General features: G+C 38.2%; 1 protein-coding gene across 8 annotated transcripts in view; it reads left to right on the top strand.

Annotated features, from left to right (window-relative positions):
• The window catches only part of Klf8 (Kruppel-like factor 8), a 173,587-nt gene that overhangs the window by 62,580 nt on the left and 88,355 nt on the right, over window positions 1-22,652 (top strand). For 2 of the 8 annotated variants that reach the window (NM_173780.5, XM_006528858.3), the window contains exon 2: window positions 20,934-21,006. The exons of the other annotated variants lie outside the window; for them this stretch is intronic. The gene's annotated coding sequence lies outside the window, so the exon portion shown is untranslated. The remainder of the gene's footprint in view (window positions 1-20,933; window positions 21,007-22,652) is intronic. 8 annotated transcript variants of the gene reach the window in all.

Raw genomic sequence — 22,652 nt, forward strand, 5'->3', positions numbered from 1 at the left:
TAAATTTCCATTACACATCTGTGCCATAATTTAGTTATTATTGTACATTTCATGGATATGTGAGCTATGTGCAGTTTTGGTTATTAATGATGCTGTATGATTTTATATTTTAATAGATAATTTTTTGTTGCAAGCACATTTATTTCTCTTGGGTATATATAACAGAATTGAATTGTGTTACAGGTTACTCATGTGTTTAGTCAGTGCTGCCACACACATCTCTCATGTGGCTTTATTCATTCTCCTTTTTCCCTATGTGAAAAGCTGTTTCTCTCATTTCCATTTTTGGCAGTTAAGAGGCAGAGATTGCAGAATTTGGTTTCATGTTCACAAATACAAAGTTTGGAAATCTTACCTTTTTTTGGTTTTTTTGAGACAGGGTTTCTCTGTGTAGCTCTGGCTGTCCTGGAACTCACTCTGTAGACCAGGCTGGCCTTGAACTCAGAAATCCGCCTGCCTCTGCCTCCCGAGTGCTGGGATTAAAAGCGTGTACCACCACGCCCGGCTGGAAATATTACTTAATAGATGAGTGATTGTACTGACCAGTTTTGTGTTTACATGACACAAGCTAGAGTCATTAGAGAGGAAGGAGCCTTAGTTGAGAAAATGCCTCCATGAGATACAGCTGTAAGGCTTAGTGATCAATGGGGAAGGGCCCAGCCCATTGTGGGTGGTGCCATCTCTGGGCTGGTGGTCCTGGGTTCTATAAGAAAGCTAACTGAGCAAGCCATAGGAAGCAAAGACAGTAAGCAGCACCCCACCACGGTCTCCTACTTTCAGGTGCCTGCCTTGTTTGATTTCCTGTCCTGACTTCCTTCAATGATGAATAACATTGTGGAAGTTTAAGCCAAATAAACCCTTTCTTCTCCAACTTGGTTTTTGGCCATGGTGTTTTTTGTCCAACATAATAAATGCACCTGAACTTATGATCACTCCACCTTGGCACTGCCTTTGACCAAGTGAATACTGTGTACATGTTCAGGGTAGTCCTCAGTGTACACTTTGGAGCCTTATTCAGGACATTAAGAATTGGGTTATTGAGGTCCCATACATCTATCCAGAAGAATATGGAGACAAATAATGCCAAATAATGGAGCCTAGTAAAACTTCAAAGCAGGAGTAGTCATTAGAATAAATCCAAATAATAAAACACATGAATTTAAGATGTTGCAGCTTGATTGTCATCAGTGAAAGTGCTGTAGCAAGGACCTATATAGAACGTCTATCATATATATGTGTGTGTGTGTGTGTGTGTGTGTGTGTATATACATATATACACATACACACACACAACACTGGACTAAAAATTCGTGCTAGATGTTTTTAGTATACTGGGAATTAGCCTGAGGCTTGCAAAAATCCATGGGACATTTATTAAGAGAAACGTCTTTTGGTAAGAGCAGTGAGTTTATAATTATAATTTGTCTCATTCCCATTTCTCCTCTCCAGCTGCTTTCAGTGAAAGCAGAAATCTGGCAGCCACTAGCAAGGGAAGAATAGACTTGTCAGTTCTCTAAAGTCCCATTTCCAGAAAATTGTCATTATTTAACTTTTGTGGCAGCCCTTTGGAATGCCTCATGTGCGAATGTGTCTTTTATTGGTCTGACTGAGATCTTCTTCATGTTTACTACTCTATACTCAGGGAAATTTGTCAGGAGAACCAGAGAAAGATTTATCACGGATACCCAAGGTAATATATTCAGTATTCAATTAAAGAATACTTTAACAAAAATACTTAGCAAGACAATTTGGGGAGAGTGATGTCTACAGGAATACTGATGAGCATGCAATACATACAGTCCATTTACACAACAAAAGACGAGGTAGGGAATTGAGATTTATAAGAATAAAGTATTTGTAAATTAGTGACTGTATTTAAAAACCAATAAAAGAAACAAAGGAATTAAAATGGTACGTTGCAAGGTATTTAATAGAAATGAAGTCAGTAATAGAAGAACAAAAAGACACACAGTGTTAGAAATTACATGATTCCCCTCTTAAAAGGGTTTTGACAAAAAACAGTTGTAACTTAACACAACGAAGGCTATATACTACAGATCTCCCTATGTACTAGTAACAGACATGCTGAGAAAGATATCAGAAAAATCATCCTACTTATAATTGCCTAAAGCAAATATATATAGCAAAAAAAAAAAAAAAGAACCCCAGCTCTTGATCAGAAGTGAAAGACCTCTACAACAGAACATTTAAAACCTTTGGGATAGCATTTGAAATGTAATTGAAGAAAATACCTAATTAAAAAAAATACTTCTGTTCTGAAAAAAAAAAAAGAAATTGAATTAGACAATAGAACAATGGTTCTCAACCTTCCTAATGCTGTTTCTCCTGTTGTGGTGACCCTCCCTGCCACCATAAAATTATTTTGTTGCTATTTCATCACTGTAATGTTGCTACTGTTATGAATTGTAATGTAAATGTCTGATATGCAGGCTATCTAATATGTGACCCCCAAAGGTTGTGACCCACAGGTTGAGAACTGCTGCATTAGAAGATGAAAAATGTATTAGAATATATCAATACTGTGAAAATGGCAGTACTGCCAATGGTCATCTACAAATTCAAAGCACTCTGTCATAATTCAAATAGTAGTCTTTATAGAAATAAGGATGGACCATCTAGAGACTGCCATATCCGGGGATCCATCCCATAATCAGCTTCCAAACGCTGACACTATTGCACACACTAGCAAGATTTTGCTGAAAGGACCCAGATATAGCTGTCTCTTGTGCTACTATGCCGGGGCCTAGCAAACGCAGAAGTGGATGCTCACAGTCAGCTATTGGATGGATCACAGGGCCCCCAATGGAGGAGCTAGAGAAAGTACCCAAGGAGCTAAAGAGATCTGCAACCCTATAGGTAGAACAATATTATGAACTAACCAGTACCCTGGAGCTCTTGACTCTAGCTGCATATGTATCAAAAGATGGCCTAGTCGGCCATCACTGGAAAGAGAGGCCCATTGGACTTGTAAACTTTATATACCCCAGTACAGGGGAATGCCAGGGCCAAAAAGTAGGAGTGGGTGGGTAGGGGAGTGGTGGGGAGGGTACGGGGGACTTTTGGGATAGCATTGGAAATGTAAATGAGGAAAATACCTAATAAAAATATTTAAAAAAAAGAAAGAAAGAAAACAGTCTTAGCCGGGCGTGGTGGCACACACTTTTAATCCCAGCACTTGGGAAGCAGAGGCAGGTGTATTTCTGAGTTTGAGGCCAGCCTGGTCTACAAAGTGAGTTCCAGGACAGCCAGGACTATACAGTGAAATTCTGTCTCAAAAAACGAAAAACAAAAACAAAACAAAACAAACAAAACAAAAATAAAAGTCTTAAAATTCACATGGGGGCTGGGGAGATGGCTCAGTGGGTAAGAGCACTGACTGCTCCTGTGAAGGTCCTGAGTTCAAATCCCAGCAACCACATGGTGGCTCACAACCACCCATAATGAGATCTGAAGACAGCTACAGTGTATTTAGATATAATAATAAATAAATCTTTGGGCCTGAGTGAGCAGGGCTGACCAGAGTGTGCAGAGGTCCTAAATTCAATACCCAACAACCACATGAAGGCTCACAACCATATGTACAGCTACAATGTACTCGTATACATAAAATGAATAAATCTTTAAAAAAGATTCACATGGAAGACAAAGGGACCCATAACAATAAATTATAATTCTTGGAATATCATGATACCTTATTTCAAGTTGCATTATAAAAATGAGATACTAAAACTGGCAAGGTGCTAGCAAAAAACCAGACATTATCAATCAGGCCTAATGAGCTCTTCATTCATGTTTTCCTTATATGTCTTTGACACAGTTTTGAAATATATATTACTATGATCTGCAAGTATTATGCAGTGTAATGTATTCCTTATATTTTAATCATCTTTAATTAAATATAACTACATAATTTCCCCTACTGTTACATGTCTATAAGTGAATAAGTATATAAATATATAAATGCAACCTGCTGAGTATGGTTAGTGTTGCTTGTGTGTGTGTGTGTGTGTGTGTGTGTGTGTGTATACATACATACATATATATGCATATATGTATATATATATGTGTGTGTGTATCATTGTTGTGGCTCATTGCTCATATTAATTACTTTTCCTCCCTTGGCATCTCCCATCACTCATTCTCTGGGAGGAAGTTATTGGGTCAGATCCATGTAGATTGCTTCGTGTCAGGTGTCCAAAGAGTATGGTATCTTCAGCAATATGGATTCACCTTCAACTTCTGGGAGACAAGCGATGGTAGTAGCAATAGTCTATATTATTTTAGGAGTCTCTTTGACTCCCTTGTCCAACAACTTGAAAGGAGGTTTTCCATGCCTGGCAACTGGGATTTTGTTAGTCTATAGCTCCTGAGGTTGCCTCTCGAAATGGTGCAACTGCATTAAACTAACTAACTCTCTCTCTCTCTCTCTCTCTCTCTCCATATAATTATATTGATTAAATGTAATTACAGGTGAATTTAATCTGACTTGTTAAGGCATTTTCAAACATCTGTAGTGTTATTTATTCTTCCTAGCTTTCCTTCTGTATTAATCTTCCACTCCGTCCCCAGCTAAAACTTCCCTCTGTGTTTCCTCATGTCCTCCAGCAGATTGCTTATATCCTGCTATCCCCCTCCCTTGCCTGTCCCCACAGTCTCTTTTTACTTTCCTGGTTTATGTGGTTATTCTAGGTTATATATACCCTCAACTGAGGATTTAGAACTAGGAACCACAGATGAGAGAAAATGTGGCGTTTGTCTTTCTCAGTCTGAGTTAACCTCATTCAATATAATATTTTCTAGTTCTGTAGATTTACTTGAAACTTTCATGATGTCATTTTTCTTCTCTGTTATGTATACATACCATATTTTCATTATATGTTCATCTGTTGAAGGACATTCATTTCCTGACTGTTGTAAATAGAGCAGCAGTGAACATGAGCAACTCTCTGTGGAGGAAGATGTTTAGTCCACATGCCATAGAGTGGTATAACTTGGCCATGTGGGGCATTTATTTCTAGCTTTCTGAGGATTCTCCATACTGATTTCCAGAGTGGTTGCATTAGTTTGCATTTCCAACAATAATGATAAGGGTTCCTTTTTCTCCACACCCTTGACTGCATTTATTTTCAGTTATTTTGTTAGTTTGAGCCATTCTGGCCTGGGTAAGCTAAAATCTCAAAGATATTTTTGGTTTCATTTCCCTAATTGCTAAGGATGATGAAAACATCTTGTGAATTTTTTTTCACCATTTTATTTTACTGAACTCTCCATTTTGGTCTAAAGCTGTGGTGGTTTGAATATGCCTGGTGGTGGTTTGAATATGTTTGGCCTAGGGAGTGGGACTATTTGGAGGTGTGGCCTTGTTGGAGTAGGTGAGCTTTAAGATCCTCGACCTAGCTGCCTGGATGCTGCCATGTTTCCCATCATGATGATAATGGACTGAACTTCTGAACCTGTAAGCCAGCCCCAATTAAATGTTGTCCTTATAAAAGTTGCCTTGGTTATGGTGTCTGTTCACCCTAAGACAGAAGCCCAATTTTTAATCTTTTTGTTTCTTTTATCTTTATCTTTTTTTTTTTTTTTTTTTTTTTTTGGTTTTTCGAGACAGGGTTTCTCTGTGTAGCCCTGGCTGTCCTGGAACTCACTCTGTAGACCAGGCTGGCCTCGAACTCAGAAATCCGCCTGCCTCTGCCTCCCAAGTGCTAGGATTAAAGGCATGCGCCACCACGCCCGGCTTATCTTTATCTTTTTGAGTTCTTTACATTTTCTTGTTATTAATCTTTTCTCTGATGTATAGCTGGCAACGATTCTTTCTTGCTCTGTAGGATTCTTCTAAACTAGTGCTTGTTTCCTTTATGTTTCATGAGTCCCACTTGTCAATTGTTGGCCTTAATTCTTGGACAAATAGAATCCTATTTAGGAAGTCATTTTCTATTAGAAACTGGTGGTGAAAGAATCAGCTGTATATCCATCCATCCCCGACCTCTGCAGAAGGAAGAAGTTTTCTTCTAGCAGTTTCAATATTTTGAGTCTCATTTTTAAAATTTTTCTTTAGTTCTAATAAATTTTAAATATCACCCTTGATCCATTCTTTGATTCATTCATCATTCATTAACACACTGTTGTTTAATGCTCATGAGTATGGATACATGCTGGATATTTTTTGCCACTGGGCAGTGGTGCCACATGCTTTTAATTTCAGTGCCTGAGAGGCAGAGACAGATGGATCTCTCTAAGTTCAAGACCACCCTAGTCTACAGCAGTAGTTTCAGGACAGATAGGGATACACAAAGAAATCCTGGTCAGATAGGATGCATGGAGATATTTGAAGTTTTAAATTTTGTTAAGGTTTGTTTTGTATTCAGGATGTGCTATATTTTAGAGAATCTTTCATTGGTTGCTAAATGCACTGTACATTGTTTGGTATTTAAATAGAATCTCTGAAGCTAAGTTAGGTCAATTTGTTGTATCATGTCATTTATTTCTGATATTTCTTTGTTGTTATGTTTTGGTTTTGTTCTGTGGCCTGTCTCTTAGAGAAAGTAGAGTATTGAAGTCACCACTATTTTTTAGATTAATAGTTGTCTTTAATTCCACTAATAAACACTTTATGAAATTGGAAACACAAGTCTTGGGTGCATATTTGTTTAGAATTATGTTGAACTCTTGGTAATTTTTTCCCTCCATTATAATGAAATACCCCTTTTTCTTCTGATTAATTTTAGCTTGAGATCTATTTTGTCAAATAATAGGAGAGTGATATTTGCTTGCTTCCTGGTCCCATTTGCATTGAAATGGTGCCTATCACTAAAACTACGATGAATTTCTTGTTGACAACAAAAAGATGGATTTTTGTTTCTGAATCTGTTCAGCTAATTTGTAGCTTTTGATAGGAGAGTTGACACCATTAATATTTAAAGTTGTTATTGAATGATATATGTTGGTTGTAGTCATTTTTGCTCATTGTATTTATAGCCATATTTTCTGATTCAGTGATTACAGCTTTGTTTCCTTCTATAGTATATTGGCTGTGCTCATTCCTGTCCTTACTCCAAAATATTGCTTCCAGTATTCTGTTAGGGGTATTCTGTGTGATATGAATTCTTTTAGCCTGTTTATAGAATGGAAATTTTTTCTTTTTCCTTTAAGTTATGCTCGGTATAGTAGTCTAGAATGTCATCTTTAGTCTGTTTTGTTTGTTTTGTTTTTTGAGACAGGGTCTCTTTTTTGTTGTTGTTGTTGTTTTCGAGACAGGGTTTCTCTGTGTAGCCCTGGCTGTCCTGGAACTCACTCTGTAGACCAGGCTGGCCTTGAACTCAGAAATTCGCCTGCCTCTGCCTCCCAAGTGCTGGGATCAAAGGTGTGCCACCATGCCCGGCAGGGTCTCTTTCTATATATAGCTCTGGCTGTCTTGTAACTTGCTATTCTGAAGAGTCAAGTTAACCAATAGTGACTATCAGTAATCAATGACTATAATCTTTATCTCTTTTCTGTAGTTAATCCTTACAGCCATGTAATCTCTGGGTTTGAGGGAACATGTGAAAAGTTTAATGAGTATGAGAAGATTCATATGTATGACATTTATATTTACATCTTTTTTTTGAGACAGGGTTTCTCTGTGCAGCCCTGGCTGTCCTGGAACTCACTCTGTAAACCAGGCTGGCCTCAAGCTCAGAAATCTGCTTGCCTCTGACTCCCAAGTGCTGGGATTAAAGGCCTGCACCACCACTGCCCGGCTATATTCACATCTTAACTTTTGTGTACTTAATTTTGCTCTCTGCAGCAATTTCTTGTGTGTGTATACATATGTATTGAATGTGCCAACAATATTTCATAGTATGAAAAATGATCATTAAAAATAATTCATCTGTGTGCTAACTTAAGTCATCTTGTGTCACCAGTGATGTACATGTTAGACTTTGGTAATACTTATGACACAGCGATTTATATTCTTTACTTAATATAAAAATCATTTATTTTTTGTCTATTTTGTTTTAAGTAGTGTTAGTGCTAGGCATGTAGTGTCCAGAAATCATCTCCCTTATGGAGCTTGTGTAATGTGAGTGAAGGAAAAAAACATTTATAACATAGTTTTCATACATGTTTAGATAAAATTTTACACACACACACACATCAGGGCAGTAGGTTTAAAAGTAATGACAATGTGAGTTTGAGGCCAGCCTGGTCTACAGAGTGAGTTCCAGGACAGCCAGAGCTATACAGAGAAACCCTGTCTCAAAAAACAAACAAACAAACAAACAAACAAACAAACAAAAGTAATGACAATGGAGTGTGATCCCTTAGCTATGATGGCTATGCAAAACTGAGATGAGGCTATTCTAAGAAAAAAGAACAGACAAGTAGAAATGAAAGAAGATATATGACAGAGACCCAACAGACCCAAGTACCTGGAACATAGTGAAGGAAGGAGGAAATAATTTTGAGGAGATAGTGGGTTGGACAGGATTAGCCTTTTAAAGCAAAACTCACCATTACTCTCACTTCAGTAACGACCAAGGAGATAACATAAAGTGTACCCATTCTTTTTATCTTTTCTTCTTTCCATATGTATATCTAATGTGTGTATGCACAAAGATATATGTAGAGAGGTCAGAGATTGGTGCCAAGAATCTTCCTCTATTGTTCTTTTACTTTAGTCTTTGAGGTAGACATTAAAGATGCCTAGACTTTGCAGCTGACTCTAATTATTCTAGCAGTTTTGATTCCCAGCACCTGAATGGCATTGCAGAACTGTCTATAACTCCAGTTCCAGGAAATCGGGTGCCCTCTTCTTAACTCTGTGGGCACCAAGCCACCAAGCACTTGGACACGTGCACACATGCAGACAAAACACTTGTGCATATAAAACAAATGAATCTTTCTGGAGGGAAAGGAAGGAGCAGTAGATTTAGGGGAGAGGAGAGGTAGGTGTGGGCAGAGTGCAGGGAGGGGAAACTAATTAGGGTGTATTGTATGAGAGGAGTGCAAAAGTAAACCAAAAGTTTGTTTAAATCAAAATTTGTATGAATATGTATTTTGCATATGCATGTTTTTATATGTGTGTATTTTATAGGCCATAAAACAAGAATAAGGATCATATGAGGGGGGAAAAGGTGAAAATAGGGTACTGGGATCCATGTAATAGGACAGAAGGAGGAGGAGACTAAGCAAAGAACATAGACTAGCTAGGGGATGTGAGTGAGGAGTGCAGGGGAGGACGGGAAGGAAGAAGGATGAATGAGAACAAAATATGAAAACACATGCCCATGGGAATGAAGATCACAGGGTAAATCCTAACACGAACCTAAGAAAACCTAGCTCTGTAGTCTTAATCTAGGCACAGAACTAGACGATATTGTTAATTATTAAAAGTTGCAAGAGAGGACTGCCAAGTTATTTATAAAGGTAAACGTATCAGAATCCTATCAGACTACTCAGCAGAAAGCCTAAGAGCCAAGAAAGCATGGCGTGCATTTCAAGCCTGAGAGCATATAATTGCTAATTGTGATTACTGTGTCCAGCAGATAGGACCCTTTCAAATGAATAGAGAAGCAAAGTCTTTCCACGATAAGCACAAACTAGAGCAATTTATGAGCACTAACGCAGCATTTCAAAAGATAACTGGAAAAAAAGTCATACGGACAAAACAGAAAGTTTACAACCAGGGAAGTAACAATGATCAACAAAATATTTGAAAGCTGAATTTAGCAACCCATTAAAAACATCACATACCATCATTAACATATTTTCACTCCAGGTTGCAAGGATAGTTCAAAATGTGGGTATCAATAAACATAGTCTAACATATAACCATGGACTATACAAAGCCCATATTATTTTCATACTTGCAGAAAATGAATTTGAGAAAATTCAATATCCCTTCATGATAAATGCCTGAAAATGTAAGAAAAAAAAAGTCATTCCCAATGTAGTGTAATGTGACTATCTGCTGCAAACCTATAGCAGACACCATGATCAACAGGATAAAGACAGACCGTTTCTTCCAGAATCCTGAACAAAATGTATCCACTCTCATCACTTGTACTGAGTAGTGCTTGGAACTTTAACCAGAACAACGAGGCAAGGAAAATGACAGAAAAGGAAGAATCCAAATGAGCCCCTTTTGCAAATGACACGCTTCTCATTTTAATGCCCTAAGGAATATCCACGGAATCTCGTAGACTCCATAATCACATTCAACAAATGTGAATTTGATTGGGTTGTTTGTCTTATTGATGTTTCTTGAAATCTATTTTTTTTTGGACACAGGGTCTTTCTATGTAACTCTAGCTGTCACAGAAGTATGTATGTAGACTAGACTGGCCTCCAACTCACAAAGGATCCACCTACTTCTGCCTTCCAAGTGCTGGAATTAAAGTTTCTTGAATCCTTTGTATATTCTAGACACTAATCCTTTGTTGTGTGTAAAGCTGGCAAAACATTTCTCTTATTCTATAGGCTGCCTCTTAACTTGTGGCAATTTCCTTTGCTACTGTACAGAAGCCTTTTAATGTCATGAGATCGCATTTGTTGATTATTCTCATTATTTCCCGAGTGATCAAAATCCTCTTCAGAAAGTCCTTACCTGCACCCATTTCTTGAAATCTGCTATACTTTTGCCTCTGGCAGTTTCAGAGTTTAGGGTCTTAGGGTCTTATAGAAAGTTCCTCAGTTCACTTGGAATTGCTATTTTGTGGAGGATGAGAGATAAGGTTCTATGTGGAGATACCCACTTCCCAGCACTTCTTGTTGATGATGGCATATTTCCACCAATGTGTATGTTTGACATCTTTGTCAAAAAAACTGGTGGCAGTAGTAGCCTGACTTTTTATTTGAGTCCCTTATGCTGTTTAATTGCCTTGCACCTTTTTTTTTGTGACAGTACCATGCTGTTTTTCTTAAAATGAACCTGCAGTATAACTTGAAATCATGGATGGTGGTATCTCCAATGGTGTTTTTAATGTTCAGGATTGTTTTGGCTGTCTGAAGTCCTTTGTGCTTCTGCATCAATTTTTATAATTTTCCCTCCGTTTCTATGACGAATTTCACTGAATTTTTATTAGAGTTGCATCAAATCTGTAGATTGCTTTTGGTAGGGTGTCCCTTTTCAGAATTTTGAATTTCGTAGTCCAGGAATGTGGGAGGTCTTCCTGGTTTTGTTTTGTTATGTTATGTTTTGCTTTTGATGCATTTCTCAATTTCTTTCTTTGGTCTTTTAAAGTTTTCATTGGAGAGGTCTTTCACTTCCTTGGTTAGTTTTACTCTGGAGTATTTTGTTTGCAGATAGAAGTTTCCCTGATTTTCTTCTCATTATGTTTGTTATTGGTATATAGGAAGGATACTGATTTTTATGACAGTTTTGCATCCTGCCACATTGCTGGAAGTGTTTATTAAATCTAAGAGTTTTCTGTTGGAGTCTTTATTGTCTCTTATACATAAGGTCATGCCATCTGCAAACAAGGATACCCCTTTTTTACTTTCTTTTTTTCTTTTTTTGATTTTTCGAGACAGGGTTTCTCTGTGTAGTCCTGGCTATCCTGGAACTCACTTTGTAGACCAGGCTGGCCTTGAACTCAGAAGTTCGCCTGCCTCTGCCTCCCAAGTGCTGGAATTAAAGGCATGTGCCACCATGCCCGGCACCCGTTATTTTTCTTTCCTACTTGGGAGTTCTTTAATTTACTTCTGTTGTCTTACTGCGCTGGCTAAGACTTAGAGTGATAGAGTAAATACGGGTACAGAAAGTGGAACCCTTTTCTTGTTCCCTATTTTAGTATGAATTATTTGAGTTTTCCCATTTAGTATAATCTTAACTATAAGTTTGTTACTTACACCATTTTGCATATATATGTCCCCTCCTCCTCCTCCTCCTCCTCCTCCTCCTCCTCCTCCTCCTCCTCCTCCTCCTCCTCTTCTTCTTCTTCTTCTTTTAGTTTTTTTGACACAGGGTTTCTCTGTGTAGCCCTGGCTGTCCTGGAACTCACTCTGTAGACCAGGCTAGCCTCAAACTCAGAAATCTGCCTGCCTCTCCCTCCCAAATGCTGGGATTAAAGACATGTACCACCACTGCCAGGCTTCACCTCTAATTTTGATCTTTCCTTTCTTTGGTTAGCTAAGAATTTCTCAATCTTGTTTCTTTTTTGAAACAATCAACTATTTATTTCATTGATTTCTTATACTGATTTTCTTTTATTTTTTTTCATTTCATTTATTTCTGCCCTGATGTTGGATTGCTTTTCATCTAATGTTTGGAGTTTGTCTGTTCTTCTTTTCCCAGAGGCTAAGCGTATCATTATGTTGTTTGAGATCTATCCAATTTCTTAATGTAGGTACTTAGAGGTACAAACGTCCCTATGCTTCCATTGTATCCCATGCATTTTAATATGCTGTGTTTTCATTTTTATTTGATTCCAAGAACTTTCATTTTCTTCTTGACTCCTTCTAGGACCAAGTCATTGTGTGCTATTTCATTGCCACGTTTCTGTATGTCCAAGGATTTCTTTTGCTACTGATTTGTAGTCACATTATGATCAGCTAGAATGCAACAAATGATCACGATTTTCCAGTGTGTTTGTTGACACTTGTGTTGTGCCCTAATAGACAGTCTTATTTTAGAGAAAGTTTCACTAACTGCTGAGAAAATACATATCCATCCTGTGGTGTTTGTATGGAATGTTCTGTAGATGTCTCAAGTCCGTTTGATTCAGGACACCAATTAATTTGCATATTTCTCATTTACTTTTTGTTGAAAAGACATCTCAGTTGGTGAGAGTGGCATATTGAAGTTACTACTGTTGTGCTGTGACCTTACATCTTATAAAATTTTTTATGAAATTGAGTGCATCTGTATTCACGGTATATGTTTAGATTAAACACTGTTAAGTGACTTTATCTTTTCTCACTAGTTTTGTTTTAATGTATGTTTTGCCGGATATTAGTGGAGTGATGCCTGCTTGTTTTCTAGTTCCTTTTCCCTGGAACACCTCTTCCCATCCTTTTATCCTAAGGTAGTTTCGATCTTTTGTGGTGAGATGCATGTTTGGGGGGGGGGTCAGCAAATAGATGTTTTCTTGTTTTTATGTAGTCTGCTTTTCTGCATCTTTTGACTGAGGAATTGAGACCATTAATATTAAGAATTATTGTTGAGAACTGTATTCTCAACAATAATTCCTGGGATTTGTTTTGTTGATTCTGTTGTGTTCTTGCCCCTCTTCCTTTCATGCTTAACTGTTCTTCCAGCATGGTTTATTCTTTCCTGTGGCCTCAGTGATGTTTTTCTCTTCTGTTTGAAGAATCCCTTCAGATATCTTTTGTACAGCTGGGCTAGCAGTTATACATTCTTTCAGTCTATTTTTATCATGCAGAGTTTTTATTTTTCCTTCAATTGTGACAGACAGCTTTGCTGATTTTTGAATATAGTAGACTCAGTTAGCACATGTCTTTTAAAGTTTCAGTTGAATAATCCACTGCAATTTGAAAATCCCTTTATATGTGAGTTGTTGTTTCTCTTGTACTACTTCCAATATAGTGTATTTCTTCTGTATTATATTTAATACTTTAATAATACCTGGACAAGTGGAGGTTCTTTCCTCATCTTGCTTGTTTGGTACTCCAGATGCTTTCTGTATCTGAATTCACATCTCTTGTCCTAACTTTGGGACATTTTTAGTATGATCATTTTCTTTTTATTGATCTTTTTATTTTTTTCACATTTTTATTAATTTTTTGAGAAATTTATACATTGTATTTTTTAAAAATTTATTTATTATATGTAAGTACACTGTAGCGGTCTTCAGACAACCCAGAAGAGGGCATCAGATCTCATTACGGATGGTTGTGAGCCATCATGTGTTTGCTGGGATTTGAACTCACGACCTTCAGAAGAGCAGTTGAAGCTCTTAACCTCTGAGCCATCTCTCCAGCCCCTACATTGTACTTTCATATGTGTTCATTCCCCTTCCTCCTCAACTTCTTTCAGATTCATACCCTCTTCTGTCTGTCTCTGTCTCTCTCTGTCTCTGTCTCTGTCTCTCTGTCTCTCTCTCTCTCTCTCTCTCTCTCTGATTTTTGAGACAGGGTTTCTCTGTGTAGCCCTGACTGTCCTGGAACTCACTCTGTAGACCAGGCTGGCCTTGAACTCAGAAATCCACCTGCCTTTGCCTCCCAAGTGCTGGGAATAAAGGCATGCGCCACCACACCTGGCTGTTCATACCCACTTCAACCTACCCAACTTTGTCTTGCTTTAAAAATAAACCTATCAAGTTCACTTTGTCCTGTATGTATGGCTTCCCACTGAAGTATGTTCTATCCACAAGAGGCTGTGTTCTTAAAGAAACTTGACTCTCCTTCTCCTGGCAATTATTAACTGACAAGGGATCCTCAGTGAGGTTTGAGAATTCATGTTCTCCTCCCATTTCCATGCTGGGATTTTGTCTGTGTGATCTTTCATAGGTCTGTGTATGCTGTCATAACTACCATGAGTTCATATGTGCAGTTGCTTGTCTGTGGCCCAAAAAATACTGTTTTCTTGTAGTCATCCACCTGTAGCTCTTATATTCTTTCTGCCTCCTCTTTGAAAATGATCTACTAGACTTGGGAGGAGGGCCTATAATAAAGATGCCCCATTTGGTGCTAAGCATTCTCTTATTTCTCTACACCATGACTCGTTGTGAATATCTGTTACTCACATCTGCTACAAGAAAAAGCTTTTGAAATGAATGTTGAAAAAAATTCATCTGTCTATGGATATAATAATGTTAAATCATTAGGAGTTGGTTTAATACTGTGCCCATTGAGCAGAATATGGTAGTAGTTTCTCCTCCTAGAGCTTATGACCTGACCACTGCTCCTTGGCCCTGTTAATAGTGCCAAATATGGGTTTCATTTTTTGGAGTGGGACTTAAACACCAACAGAAAGTAGTTGGTTACTTCTATGATGTTTGTGCCACTAGTGCACCAGTGAGCATGCTTTGCCAGGACAGAAATGATTGTTGTTCAGAGGATTCACAGCACGGTATAAGATTGGTTATTACTTTTCAACTCTGACAACATGTATAGCTCTTTTCAGTACTGTGAAAGTTAGCCTGTAGAGAAGAATCTTCTATTGAATGTTAGCTTGACTTCTTTCTGTTCTATGATTCAAATACATGGTCTCTTCAGCAATCAGGTCTTAACATTGACAAGAGCCTGTGATGTTTAAGGGTCCATGGGACATCACTGTTGATGATTCCAAAAGAAGGAACACATCCTTGGCACTGGGGATTTTATTTGTTTGCCTGTGTTATCTAGTAGGGGCATTGTTACCCTGTTGCAGTGTAACTTCATTTCGACTCCTTTTATGGTAGGTTCTCATATGCCTTTTTCAGAATATTCTTAGAATTTAACTATCTCTTCCTTATTTCTTCCTCTACCTTTCTCTCATATCAACCACCCTATTTAATATTTCTTGTTCTATTATTTTCTGGATGGCCACCCGTGTGTTTTTTTTAAATATTTATTTATTATTTATATGTAACTACACTGTAGCTGTCTTCAGACACACCAGTAGAGGGTGTCAGATGTCATTACAGATGGTTGTAAGCCACCATGTGGTTGCTGGGATTTGAACTCAGGACCTTCGGAAGAACAGTCAGTGCTCTTAACCGCTGAGCCATCTCTCCAGCCCGTGGCCACCCATGTTTGCTGAATATATGTTTAGGATTGTGATATCCTATTGGTGGAGTTTTCTCTTACTGATATGGATGTGAGGAAAGCTGAAGACTTCTTCAGTGCTGGTTGGAGGGAAAACTGGTACAGCCACATGGAAATTGATGTGGGAGTTCTTCCAAAATCTAGAAATAAATCTACCACATAATCCAGTTCTATCACTCTTGGGCACATTCCCCAAGGACTCTGCAGCTTACTATAGAGATACCTTTTCATCCATGTTCATTGATGCTCTATTCATAATGTCAAGAATGGAAGCAGCCTAGATTTCCATTAACTGATGAAAAATAATAAAAACATGGTATGCTTGCACAGTGAAATATTACTCTGCTATTAAGAAAAAAATACACAGTTGTGAAATTCAAAGGTCATTGGTGGAACTAGAAAAAGTAATCGTGAGTGACATAGCCCAGACCCAGAAAGACAAATGGCACATGGTTTCTCTTATTTATGGATGTTAGCTTTGCTATGAGTGTTTCATTTGGAATACCCATAGGAGTCAGAAAGTCAGTAAGGAAGTGTGGGGATAGCTTTCGAGGGAAAATATATAGAACTAGGTGGTATAAAGAATTAAAAGGATATAATGGAATAGAGAGTATTAATTAGAATTGGGATGAGAGGGCAAATATAAGAGAGAATATATGGATCGAGTAGAGATATCTAACATTAAAGACCATTCAAAAAAGTCATATGGAAACCTACTACTATAGAAGCGTCCTAAAGACAAATGTTGTTTTCCCCATATGTAAAATTTAGGGTTAAAATGACATGGAAATAAAAAAGAGGGGTATGAGTTAAAAGAAGCAAGGAAAGAGGAAACATGGTTATCAGGTGCCAAAAACGTATCGAAGGTCATTAAAGTATGTTGTATACATGCATGCAAATGTCTTAATGAAACCTGTCTTAGTGAACTGTTCCAGTGCTGTGAATAGGCACCATGACCAAGGTAACTTTTAGGAGAAAGCGTATAACTGGGGGCTTGCTTACAGTTTCAGAGGCTTAGTCCGTGATCTTCGTGGTAGGGTATGTGGTAGTATGTAGGCAGGCATGGTGCTAGAGCAGTAGCTGAGAGCTTACATTCTGATCAGCAGGCAGGAGGCAAAGCAGAGAGCAAGACAGGGACATCCCTAGACTTTTGAAACTTAAAAGCCCATCCCCCACACCTTCTCTGACCAGGGGACACCTACCTCCTAACCCCTCCAGAACAGTCCACCAACTGGGAAACAAACATTCAAGTATATATGGGGGCCATTCTTCCCCATTACTTTTACAAGTAATATATGCTGTGAAAAAAAAATTAAAGGTTCTATTCCCTGAGAGCTGTTCATTAGTTCTCAAGTCTCAAAATGATTAAACATGTTGAGTACATATGAGTTTATGCATACTGGGGGCATCTAGATAACTCAGCAGGAACACGTGGTAGTATACAGCTTGTGTCTAAGCACATATATGTAGAGACACCTGACAGAGACAGGCATGAGGATATAGAGCAAGTGAGGAATTCTGAGAGGAAAGCATGTTCTTTTGTAGTACTGTACCTGTGAGAAAAAAAAAAAGGTTTGAGAACTGATGAATGAGTATCCTCGTATCTTCTCAGGGAAGAGCTGATTCAGATAACTTCCTCTTCAGTGAACTTGCTTTTCTGCCCATAATCAATATTATACCTAGAGGTTCAGAGATTTCAAGTTCTATCCAGGTCAGGTAGCTTATAACTGTAATCCTAGCTATGTGGGAGGGTAGAGCAGGAGGAGGATTGCAGCTTGAAGGCTACCTGTGGTTATGGAGTGAGTTCCAGGATCTCACAAGCAACACAGGGAGACCTTGCCTCAAAATAATAGAAGTGTTGGGGATATGGCTCAGTGATTAAGAGTACTTAACTAGCATGCTCAAATTACTAGGTTTGGCCTTAAGTATTGTGGGGTGGTGTGATGATTTGAATATCTTTGGCCCAGGGAGTGGCACTATTAGAAGGTGTGTCCCTGTTGGGAGTAGGTGTGGCCCTGTTAGAATAGGTGTGTCATTGTGGGTGTGGGCTTTAAGACCCTCACCCTATCTGCTGGGAAGTAAGTACTCTGCTATCAGCCTTCAGATGAAGAACTTTCTTAGCTCTGCCTGCACATGCCTGCCTAGATGCCACCATGCTTCCTGCCTTCGTGATTATGGACTGAACCTCAGAACCTGTAAGCCAGCTCTAATTGAATGCTGTCCTTTATAAGAGTTGCCTTGGTCATGGTGTCTGCTTACAGCAGTAAAACCCTGACTGAGACAGGTGGGAAAGAGAAATTGAAGTTACTGAAAAATCTCTGTGTGTTAGTATAGAAGTGGGCATGGACCTTTGTTAAAGATCAGTGGTTAAGAGCATTGCTGAATGGATACTCTTTCAGAGTGACCTGAGCCTGATTTCCAGCACCGACATGGTGGCTAACAGACTGTAGTTCCTGGGGATTGGATGTCCTTTTATGCCTCCATGTATGTACATGGTACATGAATATATATATACAAACCAGACACTTAGATACATATAAAATAAAAATAAAATTTGAAAGTTTTTATGTAGCATGTTTTTTTTATTTATTTATTTATTTATTTATTTATTTATTTATGTATTATATGTAAGTACACTGTAGCTGTCTTCAGACACTCCAGAAGAGAGCATCAGATTTTGTTATGGATGGTTGTGAGCCACCATGTGGTTGCTGGGATTTGAACTGCAGTCAGCACTCTTAACCGCTGAGCCATCTCACCAGCCCTTATGTAGCATGTTTAAAGCTTTATGGTTGGTTTAAATGTCAGCTTGCCACAAATTGCTTTCAACTGACTAGGGAGCCTTATTGCCTTGATTGATTAGGATGACCCTCCTGGATATTAGGTAGCACCTACTGGTAGGAGTCCAGATAAAAAGGGTAATGTAGAAGGCAGATCATTTCCTCCTGTTGTTTGCTTGGACCTTCCCCTGGCTAGTTAATTCCCCTGTTGCTGCTGCGGCTGATTCCTTGACAGATAGGTGAACCAGCAAGTCCAAGCTTTTGTTGACCAGGGTCCAGGGTCTCCACAGGAATCTTCTGGGCTTCTATGCACCCGGTCTTGTGGACTGAATAGTGTAGATATAGCCAGTGGGGACTGAGAAGGGGAGATATCCTATCAGTGGGATGTGGACTTTTATCCCTCAACTTTAAGGGATAGTGTTATAAAAATCTATATTTTCTAGTTCCATCTATTTGCATGCAGATTTCATGGGTTGGGGAGCTGCGATTGGCATGTAAGGTGAATAAATAAATTAATGGAAAAAGACCGTTTATATTTTAGTGTATAATGTGATGTTCTAATATGCATATCTCTCTATATAAATGTAATTCTTCAAGTTGAGCTAATTAACATAATACACATAACATAGTTACCATTTAATATGTACGTGTATGCTGAAAAACATTTATGATGTACTGTCTTAGGGGAATTACATGTGAATAGTACATTATTATTAGAAAATATTTATGATGCCACCGTTAGTTTGCCAGAACTTAAGAGAGGCAAATTTTGGCTAAGTATCTGGTTTGTGCCATAGCCCATGGATATTTTGTAAGAATTTTATTTTGTTTGGGGGGTCCTTTTATAGGAAAATCTACTTAGCTAAAATCCTGATTTCTAGTGAGCTGTGTGATTTTGTGATGATAATGATGACTAGAGAAGGCTCCAAGTTTAATCCAGAGGAAATAAGCATTTGGCACTCAAGTCCCAGAATGCCTTCTGCTTTGCTCATGATTTCGCTCAAATACACTTGAATTAAAGGACTGCACTGGGATTGAATTTATACTGGAGTAGAATGTTGGTGTAGAGTGTTCAAGACTTTTAAAATGTTCTGGTTTTAAAATACTTAACAGTTCAGAAACATAATGCATTAGAATTTTCATCTGCTTTTTCTTCAGGTGGAATAATATGCCTTAATAAATTTAGTAAATTCCTGGATTTTTTTATTTGAGACAGGGTTTCTCTCTGTATCCCTTGCTTTTCTGGACTTACTCTGTAGACCAGGCTGGAGGGGAACTCAGAGATCCACCCAGAACTCTGCTCCTGAGTGCTGGGTTTAAAGGCATGCACCACCTTTCTGATCCTTTCTGATCACCTGTATTCCCTCATGTATCAAATTTTTGTGTAGGATCCAAAGACATTAATATATAAATGTTTTCAGATAAATATAGCTCTCACCCTCGTCAATAAAACTTCTTTTTGCGACAGAGTTGCTTATAGAAAACTACCACCAGGCAAAGAGAACAGCTAGTGTAGGGTGTGCAATCCAGCTACACCACTACCTACAATACAACTCCTGCACCTGAGGCTAGGGAACACTACAGAAGAGGGCTGGGAGAGCTAGAGGATAAGGAAGGAACTCTGCTATGAATTTGTATATTATAAAAGGGACAGTCACGCTTCACTTATGATACCTCAACGATAATATGGCTACCTAAACAAGATCAGTCTTGTGCTTTTGTAGCCAAATACTGGTTAAATACTGTTTTTTGGTTTTGGTTTGTTGTTATTCTGTATTGTTTGGTTTTTGTTATAAAGAACTAAGTTTAATTGTAATAGCCCTGGAGGCTGGGTGGTTAAAGATGAAGGTGCCAGCAGATGTTGGTATCTTATAAGGACTTACTTCTGGGTTCATGGAAAGCTATGTTCTCTTTGCATTCTGACATAAGAAAATGGACAAGAGATCCCACTGTGGTGTTTTTCAGTAAGGGAACTAATTTCATTTATGAGGCTTCCACTTTTGTAGCCTTACCACATTCACAGACATCCCTCTAAATACTATCACTTTGAAGATTAGGAGTTCAATATATGAATTGAGGAGAGAAAGATGCAATATTCAGTATATAACAACTTTTGCTTTGGTTTTTGTTTTTGAGACAGGGTCTCTCTATGTAGCCCTGCCTGTCCTGGAACTTACTCTATAGACCAGGCTGGCCTCAGACTAAGAGATATTCCCACCTCCCTGTCCAAAGTGCTGGGATCAAAGATGTGCATCACCACTATTTGGCTACAACTTCTTGCCTTAAAGAAGTTACTTCCCCTTTCACAGAACAGTTTACCTACCTGATAGGTCTATTGTGTGTTTAAAAGTTAGTAATATATGAGAACCACTTAATATAGTACCTGGCACCTACTGCTCTATGTAAATAGCTGTCATTGTCATGATGTACTATTATGTGCCATAGGAAGCCAGCTCCTGAATTCTGTTACTCCATCAGTGGCTTGGAAAGTCAGATACATCTTGAGAACTCTGAAATAGTAAGTAGTATCTTCTTTTTTAAATTTTATTCTCAAAATACATTTCTTTTACTTATTTTTGTTAGTTCTCTGAAATTTGTATACAATGTATTTCAGTCATATTGACCTCATCCCCAATTTCCCTCAGATCCACACTTCCCTTTGCTATGTGCCCAATTTTGTGGATTTGCACCCATCAACTCTAATTTCTAATGTCCATATATTCATGGGTGTGTGGTCTCTAACTGAATTGTGGTCAACCTAGCAGGGGCAATATTCTTGAAGAAATCTGACTCTGCTTCTCCTAATGGCTATCAGTTGCCTCAACTAGGGGTGGGACTTCATGTCTCTCTTCCCTCTCCAGTCTGAGATTTAGGCTGGCTTGTGCTTACATGGGGCTTATGTATACTGTGCCAATCACTGTGAATTCATATGTACAGCTGCTCTGTTGCATTCGGAAAACAGCTTGATATCTCCATGTTCTGTGACTGTGTCTTTTCAGCAGTAGTGTGTTATTCTCAAATATATTAATATAGTGCCTGGCTTTGTATAAAAACTTCAAAGAACTAATAAAAACAAGTAAAATAAATGTATTTTAAGAATCATTTAGAAATCAGTTATAAAGGTTATATATGTACGTGAGACCTACAGTAACTGAACTGAGCCCATGCTATTTATTGTGAAGGAGTTTTTAATGTACCTTGGTTTTGTTTTGTTTTTACTGTATATGTATTTATTTGTTGTGTGTATTTCTATCTCAGATTTGATTTCTGTATAGTAAATGTGGTGCTCAGAGGTTCATAGATGGATGGAGTAAGAGAAAGATTTAGAAATTCTTAAATGAGAAGAAATTCCAAAGTGTAGATGTAGAGTAACTTGACCATGCTTCATTGTTGTAGGACACAGGGTAGTTTTCTTTAGTCTTTAAGGGCTATTGTCATCAGAGCCCTAGGATCAAAATGTATTTGCGATAGTTTGAAGAGTTTTTTTGTATGAAGGAAAGAGGAAATCAGAGACCAGTTTACTTCCCACAGAGCCTTCTTCCCTCTAGCCAGAGTCCTTCACCAAAAGGGTTTCTGTTGTTGAAGGGCGAAGAGGGGGAGGATTGTAGGCCACCTGAGAAAGCCTGGTTACCTCATTCAACATCTTACCTTGGCTCTGTGTGATGTAGTGTCTACATAATTTTCATCCATATTTTTCAACCATACCAATATTATCAGTAGTATTGACGACATCTTTTTAAGTGGTCAGATGGTGTTCTGTATCAAATGCAAATAAGCTCATCTTTGAAAACTTCACATTTAATGAACTGGTAATCTACAATCTAAGGGAAACAATATACTTTCAATGCAAATACAGCTTTGTGGTTTTTAGTTTTCCTATCTCTACTTTATTTTCAGCCTCCCTTCTTCTTAAGAGAGAGCACATTCCTGGGTCACTACAGGACCCGGCACTGCATACGGCATTTCTGTGTCCTGATGTTTAGATGTAGGCCTGAGAGGAGAAAATACTTCCCCAGTTTATGTAGCCTTTACCTAGTCTCTCCATTTTCAATGTCACCCTGTTGTATGATATGTGTTAGTAGTGCCAGAAAAATACCCTTGTTCATCCCTGCCTGCCTGTACCTACTATCTACATCTAGCTGTCCATGCCGTTTTAGTAAAGTC

This window comes from Mus musculus, chromosome X (assembly GCF_000001635.26).
Source record: "Mus musculus strain C57BL/6J chromosome X, GRCm38.p6 C57BL/6J".
Classification (NCBI taxonomy): Eukaryota; Metazoa; Chordata; class Mammalia; order Rodentia; family Muridae; genus Mus; species Mus musculus.